Source organism: Nicotiana tabacum, chromosome 23, assembly GCF_000715075.1.
Source record: "Nicotiana tabacum cultivar K326 chromosome 23, ASM71507v2, whole genome shotgun sequence".
NCBI lineage: Eukaryota > Viridiplantae > Streptophyta > Magnoliopsida > Solanales > Solanaceae > Nicotiana > Nicotiana tabacum.
In genome coordinates this window covers 65,138,295-65,150,303 of record NC_134102.1, presented here as the reverse complement: position 1 = coordinate 65,150,303, position 12,009 = coordinate 65,138,295, and the positions used below count along the sequence as shown (strand labels likewise).

Here is a 12,009-nt window from a genome sequence, read left to right as displayed (position 1 = left end):
TTAGGCCCTTTTCCGTCGGTACTTTACACCGCTCTGCATAGCATAAGTAATAGATACATTTTCTATATAAATAAGTTTGTTACAAGATGTATATCATTTATCTTCAAAAAAGGTGTATATGATTTTTCTTTTAATTGTGAACCTTTTACACCTTAACTCCTGCTGCTGCTTCTTTGATTTGGTCAATGGTAAAAATGCCAAAACAGTCATCATCCTTGACAGCGTTTATCACAGCATAGGCAACATCGTCCACGCTAACAGGAGGGGCTAAAAGTAAATCAGATGCTGGCAGCGAGCTCAATGGTTTAGTGAAGCTTTCCGTTGCACGTAAAATTTTCTCAAGAGGTTCTCCAATCAAATCTAGAGGGATCTCGAAACCATCAACCTTCCTCTTCCCATATATAAAGGCAGGTCTAAGAACAACACCTGAGAAATGTAAACACAAAATTGAGGCAGAACTAGTTTAGAGTCAGCAACAATTTTTTTCAGGTCAGCAACTAGTAACACTTGAAGGCACGTAAATAACTTTGTTATGATACATAGGAGTGGTACCTGCAACCTCCCACCATCGCAGGTACCGGTAATTCTTCCCATCAAAGTTTAGGGAGATGGGAAGAAATCACCTAGCGTTTTTTGTCTCCAAGGTTTTCCCCCACTTCAGTGACCGCTAGGCCACACCCTTGGGTGCCATATGGCACATAGGTTTAATCACATCCTCAAAGTGTAACTGATTTTCGTCCCATTTTATTGACGAGCTTTTTGCAGGCATGGTGTTGTACTCAATAATTTCAATGAACTACACTAGGTTCGGTTTCGGCAATTTAGAACAACTTTTAGAACTGTAAGCTTCAGGCTGCCATAGTGCCACCAATGACAAATCTTATTGTGTACCTGAGTTAGGGTATTTGGAAAGAACTTCTGATTCTGCTTTCCTTTTCCCTGTGAAGTAGCCTGATTGAAGGAGGAATGATGGTAGATTGTACTCATGTACAGAAATCAATATGAACTTAGGAATCCCTGCAAGAATAACAAAAGTTTTCATGTAATTTACATTGAACAACTATAAACCCTAGATTTGACATGAATAATATGGAGAAATAAGAAGGGAACAATGAGAAGGATGAGGAAATGTGCAAAAAGATTAGTTACATCTGCCATAAAAGTTGCTCCTGAACACATCAAAGAGGCACCATACTGTTAATGGCAAAACGATTAACAAATTATGCACACAAAATTAGGTGTAAGATGAAGTGGCAAAACGATGAAGTGGCAAAACCTTGAGTATGAGAGATGATAATAACCCCATCCCAAACCCTAGGGTGATGGGACCATTTACCTTGAGATTACTTCTTTCACATCCACCCTAAGTCTCTTAAGGCACTAACAAGAATTTACTTATCTCAATTACATGAATGTGCTTTCTGATAAGGACTCTAAACAATGCCCTTCTGTCAGTCCATATCACGAAATACCAGAGTAATCAACCTCAAGATGCTTCTCAAAAGGTACAACTAATCGAAGTAAAATAGCTTCTGAGGTAATATTTTTTCAAAGATTTCTTGGGATTAGCACCAACATAGGTGAATCGATTATGAAAGATTGATATACCATTGTAAGAGTACGAAAGAAACTCAAAACTCAAAGGATCGAAAAGATTTCCAACTTAACCTCTCTATCTAATAGCAGCAGACCCAATTGCAGAGGTGACATCATAAAAAACCCTACTTTCTTTTCCTCTTTTGACATCCTTATTTTTGTGGAACTCATGTTGGCCTTTCCCCCCCCTCTACATCTGCATCAGTGTGCAGTTATATAAGATTAGAAAAAATTTGAAATACTTACAGAAAAGGTCTATTTGGTTTGATCATGTTTTATGTAACCAAATGCATCGTCATACATGTGAAACATAATCATTGAAGGTGTTAACAGGGGACAAAGAAGACCTAAAATCACATGAAAAAGGTTGTCTCAAAAGACCTACAACCTCTTGAAATCAATGTAGACTTGGTGAAAAATAGAGCAAGATGGAAGCATAAGATCCATATAGGAGATATTAACTAGTAGGGACTGATGCTTAGTCATGTTGATAAGCTTACATTAGGTCCATTTTTTTGCTGGGAGTCTTTTCAATCTTTTTAGACATTTGTACATCAACACAAAATATAGAGAACCTCTGTGTTAAATAATCCCAAATTATTGAATAGTGAGGTCTCATATAGCCAACCCCGATTAGCTTAAGATCAAGGCGTAGTAATAGTCGTTTGATAGATAAGGTAAGTTTTATTAATTGACAAACCAGCACCAAGACAGTGCAAGAGAAATAAAAAATCATGTATTTCAATCTATCATTTATCATAGCATACATATCCTACAATTTACACCAAAAAGCTAGTAAACTCAAGCAATTTATTTCAATCTATGGATGGCTTCAGCTTGTAAATGTCATCAACAACTTAGAAGTGACATGAGCGGAAAGTATTTCATCAAAAAGTGACATGAGCGGAATTTTGCTTAAGAAACAGGTAAATTTTTTAGCATCAGTTTTTTGCAATCATTAGCTCTGAGCTAAAGTAAATAGTGGATCCAACCATGCCTCACACTTCATCACAGTGATGCATCCCTATCTGATTCATTAGACATTTTGTAAGTTAAAGCCAAATGAAATTGAGAAGATAGGCCTAGGAAAAAATATCAGCCAAAAGTGTTCTCACTTGACATAAGAAAACACAAAGCATATCTTTTTAAGCTCGGTTTTATGGATTTTTCATAGGAATAAATCAAAAGCTACTAACCATAATCTTTAGCAGCATTCACAGCCACAACGTTAGCTTCACCATTGATCCTCTGCATTTGTTCATCGGAACCAAAACCTCCCAAAGTTGAAATAACTGCGGTAGCACCAACAAGTACTTCATCCCAGTTTGCATAGAAAACATCTCCTACAGGATACGAAAATCATATGAATAATCTGAATTGGGTGAAAACTATTCCATGCAAAGGATTTTAGCCAAAAGCGGTAATTACACCATAATCTATACAGACAAAATCTCTTTTCCAGGTTGATTGGATTAAACATAAACACTGACTACGCGGGTACATGTCATTTTCATGAGATGAGGTAAAGCAGCAGGATGCCACATGGCTTCCCACTTTTGGACTTGCAAACTCATGAGGAGCTTTAGTAGATTAATTTTTTCCTTATTAAGTGTAGCAAGAGAGTCTTCGATTATCTTCAGTAGGTACTTATTAGTCAGGAAGAAATAAACTACTATGGCTTTCATCAGGCGAGGGCCTAAAAACCAACTTTCGCATAGTGTTCACCAATGTAAAATTTTCACTTGCACTCATCATCATCCTACTTAAGATATGATCAAGAAATGAACCTGCCTGCCATCCAAGTGACTTGATCTACCCATGGGTCTGAGTAGGAAGGACGTCCCGATCTGTGTAGGAAATACTACAAATTAAGAACCCACAACAGATAACAACAAAATAAGAGGATAAAGCAATTGTATGAATCAACAGAAAATGTTTAAGATCTACCAGCACACCTGCTCAGACTTATGGCCTCTATACCCTTAGATACTGCAGCCTTGCATATCGCAGAGCCAACAAAGCCGCTGCCTCCTATAACTACAATCTGTCAAAAAAGAAAGTGAATGACATCTAGTAGCTGAAATTGACAGTTGTAAATGGTCTTTGATCTAGACAGGAGAAAAAGAAAATGTTAATACTCGTTCAGATTTCACATCCGCGACAACATCAATTGCACCCGAGCTAGGATCCTCTCTAACAGCTTCAGCATAACTGCATCTGATACCAAGTCTGCAAGAACTAAAATGAAGGGAAACATCTCACCATATCAAGTTAGATGTCAGATCAGCCGAAAGAAAATTTCAACAGTTAAAATCGCCAGAAATGTGGGAAAAATCCCAAATACAGATAACCAATAAAGTTTTCGTGAAAACCTTAATCCAGTACTCAGAAAACTAGTTTAGTCAAGGCTCAATTCAAATAATGTAGTTTTTGTGCATATCTAGATTATGCTGTGACAAAAAGTCAATCATGGTTAACAAGGAAAACTCTCTTGGTAAAGTATGAAACAGTAAATTTCATTCTGAAAATGATATGCATACAGTTTTCAATGTTAAATAATCACAACATGAATGATTACTCTTTTACAATTCTTTTAAAGATGTAATTCTAATGGTGTTATTATTTGCTTTATCTAATTTTGCTAAAGATTTGAAATTGCACCAACCTCACGTTCGTGAGCTTTGCAACCCTTGAGCCCCGAGAAAGGGGGTTGGTTGCTATATGTTGGACTAAAGATAACTAACTAATTAATAACCATGATGAATCCTCAGAAATAGAGCGAAATGGATATAAAGGATTCACATAGTCGACCCCAACTTATTTGAAATTTGAGGGGTTAACTGATTGAGATTCAGAACTGCAACGTCATTGCATTTTAACAGTCCTTTATAACTCCGGAAAAGAACAATATTTTGGTCAAGATGTAAATCAATGGTGTGATATGTGTATTAGATTAGGTGTAGAACAGTACTTTCATTCTCTTTCCGTGAAGCAGCATGAATGCCCGACTTTTCGATTTAGTCATATTAATTAAGCATCAAGTTCTTTTTAAGTATCAAATAATTATACTTCAACATGTTCAACAAACAAATTACAAAAGAAAAAAATGAATAAAAGAACATTAGAAGATGAATGTTAAATCAAGGAATACTGACCGAGAGCGAGAGATTTGTGAAATAACTGTAACTGCGGAAAGTAGGAAAGAGAGCTCTACTACTACTAGTGCTACTACGAGGAGGAGGAGAGGTAATTCTGCAAATGGCGCCCATGTTTGAGAAAGACGCCATAATTTTCTCTTCTACAGTTCAAAAAGATTATGAGATTAAGAAGTTGTTTATATCAGAGCTTTGAAAAGCAAAAAGTTCAGCAAAATGATTTCTTAAGTTTGGTGAGTTTTGCCAGATTTAGTGCTGAACTCTGGGTACTGGAGTGGGTGTTGGGGTGGGGGTGCGGGGGTGGGGGGCTTATGGGGACATGGTTGAGTGGAGGATGTGTCACACTTCTTGACTTGGTGCCTATTTCTGAGGCCTGAAATTTTACTAAAGGGGAAAAGGGACTAATTTCTGTTAATTGAAATAAAATGTGGAAACAGAAAAAATCAAAGAAAAAATGTCAGATACAAATAGGCTATCTTTGGGGAAAAAACAAGAGTTCTTTTGGTAGGTCTGGAAAGATCTCATGGCTATTGGCATAATAACATGCGGTCAATTCTAGTTAGTACAATCTTGAAAGTTTTGTTTTATTTATAATAAAAGAAAAAAGAATTTTTGCTCTTTTTCTTCCATTTGCTAACTTGTTTTTTTTTTTTTTTGTGTGTGTGTGTGTATATTGCCTCTTTTCGTTTTCTTGAGCCGAGAGTCTTTCGGAAACAGCCTCTCTACCCTTCGGATAGGGATAAGGTCTGCGTACACATTACCCTCCCCAAACTCCACTGATGAGATTTCACTAGGTCGTCGTCGTCGTTGTTGTATTTTTTTGTGTGTAATATTTGTTTAAAGCAAAATTTGTCAATAAAGTTAGTAATTTATAACCGAGCAATTAGCAAAAAATTTGAATATTTTGTTAGTTGTTCGCAATATCTATGATATTGGGTGTGACAACAAAGTCCCAAATTGGTAGTTGAAAAGATTGAGAGCCTACATATAAGGTGTATTGGTCTCTTAATGATGTGAAGCCTTTTTGGGGAAAAGAGTAAGCGGACAATATTATATTATGTTAAGAGTATCATTGGGTCGTCTTAAACAACAATTGGTATCGAAGCCCATGTTCAGCAGGACGAGTATGACGATGGCAGAGTGATGGAACTAGGCTCAGTTTGCTTACCTTTACGAGCTGGGAGACCTGCACACAAAAAGAAGCTAGTTGCGAGCTTTGGTTGCCATAAATATTCTAATGATGTAGTGAATCTCGAAATTGACCCGTGGATCATGATAACGGTCACATGGAACTGGTTCGAGTGGGAAACTTGTGGATTATAGTAGATGTCATAAATACTCTAATGATGTGGGTGATGCACAATGAATCTCGAACATTGATCAGTGGATCGTGGTAATGGTCACGTGGAACTGGTTCGAGGGGGAGACCCGTGGATTGTGGTAGTGGGCTACGTGAAACTTAGTTCGAAGGAAAAATTGTTGGATGTGCAAACAAAACTCTATATTGGTAGCTGAAAAGATTGGAAGCCTACATATAAGGATCTCTTAATGGTGTAAAACCTTTTGAAAGTTTAAAGCGAACAATATCGCACACCACGTTAAGTGTATTATTGAGCCGTTTTAGTCAAACATATGATAAATTGTATCATAGAAAAAGTGTGAAAGAATATTAGAATAATAAGTTAAAATATAATTGCTTTGAAACATGAAAAGTGTAACTTATTTTATTTCATTTCTCTTATCAAAAGTTATTTTCTAAAAATAAAAATTGAAGCAATGTTTTCCCTTTTTCCTCTCTTTTTATCCTTTATTTTGTAGGAGTGGGATCTGATTATGAGACACCAATTAGACAGATAAGGCTAGTTAGCGAATGCCGTCTCAACTCTCACGAGAATACTTGGAAAGATGGGTGAAGACGCAATTACATATTAGACAATCCCAACAAACTTGTATGAGCAACAGAGACTAGAGACTGAGGGAAAAAAGTAATCATATGTCATTATTCATTGATTTTGTAACCTTACGTATGGCACAAAATAAGAAACTAAGTGTAGCAAGTGATTCATTATTTAGCTAGACTCGCTAGGTGGTGGCTTCTACTCAACGCTAATTTTTGTGGTAGCTCATTATATATTGAGCAAACTTCATTTATGGTCAGCCGCTAGAAACTAATATCAACCGCTAGCCATAAAATTACAGTATGTATTTTATAGCCCAAAACTAATTAAAAGACTAGTCACCGATCCAACTATCACGGAAACACAGTTCCGTCTTTCATCAAAAAACCTCTCTTCTCTAATTCCAACTCAAGTTCCAAAATAGAAAAATGAAATCTAAGATAAGAAGCAGGAATTTGAGATCTTCAATGCCGTCGTATTATACATACCTAAAGCCAGGAGCGTTGGCACAACTCAGGAACTCCAAAATCACTGCTAAATCATGACCAAACGATGCTCAATCTCCAATTGCAATGTGCCAGCAAATACCCAATTCAGGACAGACCTATTAGCACCAACCACAGAGGGGTTAATTCCTTGTTTCAATTTGAAGATTGCGAACCACCTAATTCCTTGTTTCAATTTGAAGATTGCGAACCACCGTCACTATATAAATTGTATCACTTCTTGTGGTTTCTTCTTCTCTTCCTATGACCAAAAAAAAAAAAATCAGAAATCCCAAACAAAAAAACCAAAAAAAAAAAAAAAAAAGGGGTAAAGAGCAAAGTATACCTCGCCCATTGATGTTCTTGGATATAGATAGAGGTAGCTGATAAGCTTAAAGAGAGAAAGAGAGAGAGAGACTGAATTGTTTCTCTCTTTTTAAGTTTTTTTATTTTTGTGAGTGTGTGTACTGTTTTGTGTTATTCTCAAGAAAGTTCAAAAGAGAAGTGGTGAGCATGGGCTACATAGAAATCAACGAGGCACTCACTAATTTTCGTCATCTAAAAAAGCACAGCTGGCATGACTTTTATATAGGTGGCACGTGTGACGGACATATACTTTGCTATTTTAGGTGAATTTTTAGTTTATGTGGCTTTAGGATTAATGTAAGTAGTACAGTTACGTTAAATTGGTGCAACGAAGAAATTAATGTGCTTAGTAGATTGTATTTACGTCAATGAAGTATTCTGTTTTGCTTTATTTATGCTTATTTGTCTTGCCTGTAAATTAATTTCAGTTTTAATGAAGTAACATGTTGTTTGACGATTATTTCAATTACACAATTGTGTTTACTAATTGTGTTCAATCACTATACAATATATATATACAAAATAGACTGTCACTATACAAAAAATATATATAAAAATAGACTGTCATTATACAAAAAATATACAAAATAGACTGTCACTATACAAAAATATACAAAATAGACTGTCATTGTACAATTTATATACAATAGGCTGTCACTATACAAAAAATATACAAAATAGACTGTCACTATACAAAATATATACTAAATAGACTGTCACTATACAAAAAATATATAAAATTGATTGTCATTATACAAAATAGACTGTCACTATACAATAAATATACAAAATAGACTGTCACTATACAAAAAATATACAAAATAGATATTTCGGGCTATTAGATGTAATATATTTGGGTCGGAGGCCATTTTATATCAATGGGCAAAAATTTGGGCTATTAAAATTTTGAGGGGCTATAGAGGGTAGTTTTCTCATTATATATTACTAATTGACAACTCGATCTTCAAACTATTTCGCACAATCCTTCCAGCTGCCTTGAGTTGTTATGCCCCTGGTATTCCTTCTTTCACGATCCAATTTCCCCTTCGTTGGGTTTCGTGACGGGACCTAGGTCCAATTTCCCCTTCGTTGGGTTTCGTGACGGGACCTAGGTCCTATTCGGTACTCTCTCTCTTGATCTGTAAACTTGTATCGCCACTATTTCTCCAAATTATGAACTGACATTACCCCATTTTATATATATATTTTTTAATTTTTCACTCTGTTCATCTCTTCTCTCCAACCTTTTAAAGATATGGATCTTTTCTTAACATCTCTTTCAAAAAACTCACCCTGACCGCAGTTAAATATATTTGCCCATTTTAACTCCTTTCTAGCAATATTTTGGGCTCATCTTAACTGGTCTCTCCTAGGAATTTATAGGTTAATCCATCAGGGTTGTTAAGAAGTTGGAAAGATAACCATATACTTGGAGTAATTTTTTAGTTATTTACAAACTAGCAACTAAGAAATTAAAGATATAAGATATAATATAAAGCTCTTAAATAAATCGGGGTAATAAACGTAAATATAATTTATAAAAACAGTAACTTACATGTTTACAGGAGAGAGATTTCCCTTTCGGTAAACCCAAAAGAGTTTACTGGACTTGAAAATAAAAAACTTGCACACTAATGTGGATTAAAGGTTTGCCATTCAAGATATCCTTCTTCTTGTGGAGATTGTGGAGGCAGAAAATAGCCACCGATGACATGTGGAGGAGGCAAGAGCAAATGATGATGTCTAGGTGTTGGTATTGTCAGCAGCCCCAAGAGGAATCCATTGAGCATATATTTGTCACAAGTCCTACTGCCTCTAAGGTATGGAACTTGTTCATGGGGGCTGCTGGAATTTCTGTGCAATTGATTCAATTGAAGCAGATTATAAGGCATTGGTGGTATGCTCAGTGTTATCCAAAATTAAAGCCACTATTTCAAGCAGTACCAGCTATCATCACTTGGGAGCTTTGGAAGAGAAGAAATGCAGGTAAACATGGTGGTTCAGTGTCCACAAATAGGGTGATTCATGAGATAAATATGACATTGCATCAACTGGCAAGGGTGAGGTATACTTGGATACCTAATATTCCATTGTTATGGCCAGACATGATTCAATACTTTGAAGGATATAAACCTATATTGATCACTACAAGAGTAACATGGCAACTTCTCTTTCATGGTTGGTACAAATGTAATACTGATGGAGCTTCAAAAGGCAATCCTGGACCTAGCTCCCTAGGCTTTTGTGTGAGGGATGATGAAGGTGATGTGGTGTATGCTAGGGCAGTAGACCTGGGAGTGACAACTAATGTGGTGGCTGAAACTAAGGCTATTCTTCAAAGGTTGGAATATTGTGTGGAGCATGATCTTCACCCTTTCATACTGGAGACTGATTCATTGGTGATGAAGAAGGCGATAGAAGGGGAATGGGATCCTCCTTGGGTAATTGCACAAGATGTGAAGAAAATTATAGAGATGAAGGACAACTTCAATATGATCTTTTAACATGTGTTCAGAGAAGGCAACTCAGTGACGGATTTTATAGCTAACATTGCATTCTCTTTTGCAGGTACATCTGAGTTTCATTCATTCTCTGAACTGCCTAGTGCAGGAAGGAGGTTGATCAATCTAGACAAATCTCAATCACCTAACCTTAGGGTTAGGATAGCAAAGAGAAGAATACCAGACTGATGGCTTCACAGGATTGGACTCTGCACAAACTGATATGTCCAAATGCTAAGGAAAATGCTGAACCCATCGTATGGTATTTTTGGAGATTATTGAATCATTTCTCAGTGGTATTAGCATGCTTTCATGCTCAATCTGAGGATGGTTTAGCAATGTTTAGAATGATGTCTACATTAAAGGTTCTAGTAGGGAAGGATCTGAGCTTACAAGATTACAAAAAGGCACAATTTCAAAGCCTGGCCTTTGCCTTGCAAAGCCTACTTAATTCCTGGCTTTTACCTTGCAAAGCCAGCCTAAAGCCAGCTCATGCCTGGCTTTTGCCTTGTAAAGCCTATCTAAAACCAGCTCATGCCTGGATTTTGCCTTGTAAAGCCTGCCTAAAGCCAGCTCAAGCCCGGCTTTTGCCCTGCAAAGCCTGCCTAAAGCCAGCTCAAGCACGGCTTTTGACCTGCAAAGCTTGCCTAAAGCCAGCTCAAGCCTGGCTTTTGCCTTGCAAAGCCTGTCTAAAGCCAGCTCATGCCTGGCCTTTGCCTCGCAAAGCCTGCCTAAAGCCAGACTCCTCTTCTACACATTAATTTTGATGAGTGATCACATGATTAATACTTGAACAAAATCAGTCCACTGCATATGGAGATCATATAGTAGCTACACTTGGAAGACTATGCTGGCTTCAACTCTGTGGTGGAGATGTTTGGAATTCATTTTAGCCTATGGACAATATACCCTGGAGCCTGGTGAGAGCTTGATAGGTGATGCTTGGTATTTGCCAATGACAATTGGATTCACATACACTAATAGGAGAAGGAAGCATTCAACTTATCATGTTTTAATAGCTAGTTCATTAGATTTTAGCTTTTCTATCTTTTTAATAGCTAGTAGTTTCATGCAACTTCTATTTTGGTTTGGACATCTTGTAAGCTTTGGATCCATTTTGGGATTTTATTTATATATTAGCCACTAGGCAAGTGCTGCCGAGTGGTATAGTTGCTTAAAAAAAAACTTTATTTATTTTACAGGTTTGAGATAGAAAATACTAAAGCATACATAGGGGAATATTTTACAAAGAGAGGTGTGGAGGATGGTTTTTCTGGTGTATGTGAAGGGAATGTGGAAGAAAGTATGTTTTTCTTCAGATGGTTGCTGTAGTTGTTGTATCTTCTGTCTTCGTGAAACACTCAATTTATATGTGTTGTGGACTTCACTTCCGGATTTCATTTTGTTTGAAGAATCTTTCTTTTTTCTTGTTCACGTGAAGTCTTCAGAGTCTGTCCTGCATTATTATCCTTGCTTTACTGTAGAAGATGCCTTTCTTTATTGCATTATTGTACCTTTGCCAGAGTCATTCTCACTATCTTTGTCTTTTTCTTTACTGTAGAAGATGCCGTTTTTATTACATTATTGTACCTTTGCCAGAGTCTTTCTCACTATCTTTGTCTTTTTCTTTGTTTTATTCTTGCTGTTATGATGATGGTCCGCTTCTACGTGTCAAGATTATGCAAAGCTATTGAATCAAAACTCATTCCTGAATCATCATTTGAGTCTTGAACATCTTGATAATTTATTCCTAAGTCATCATTTGGGTCTTGAAAATCTTGATAATTTACTCCTAAGTCATCATTTGGGTCTTGAGAATCTTGATAATTTAGATTAGTATCTTCTCCTGAGCTCTGAGATATTTCTGGACTGGGATTTCTGATCATATGTTTGTCTTGCTTCTCCTTGTCTTGAAAGACTTTTTCTAATGTTTGTTTAACTATATCTTTTATTTTCTCATTTTTTTTCTTTTTTGAGATTATTCCTTTCTTTTTCAATGCTTCTCCTT

General features: G+C 36.4%; 1 non-coding gene across 1 annotated transcript; it reads right to left on the bottom strand.

Annotated features, from left to right (window-relative positions):
- Positions 1–38: 38 nt before the first annotated feature.
- On the bottom strand, positions 39–5,018 carry LOC107795245 (uncharacterized protein At1g32220, chloroplastic). Its single transcript, XR_012705859.1, has 7 exons — positions 4,752–5,018; positions 3,735–3,834; positions 3,552–3,640; positions 3,388–3,443; positions 2,793–2,939; positions 892–1,017; positions 39–426 (listed from the first exon to the last, which is right to left on the bottom strand). It is a non-coding gene; the product is annotated as an uncharacterized protein At1g32220, chloroplastic (transcript).
- Positions 5,019–12,009: the final 6,991 nt, after the last annotated feature.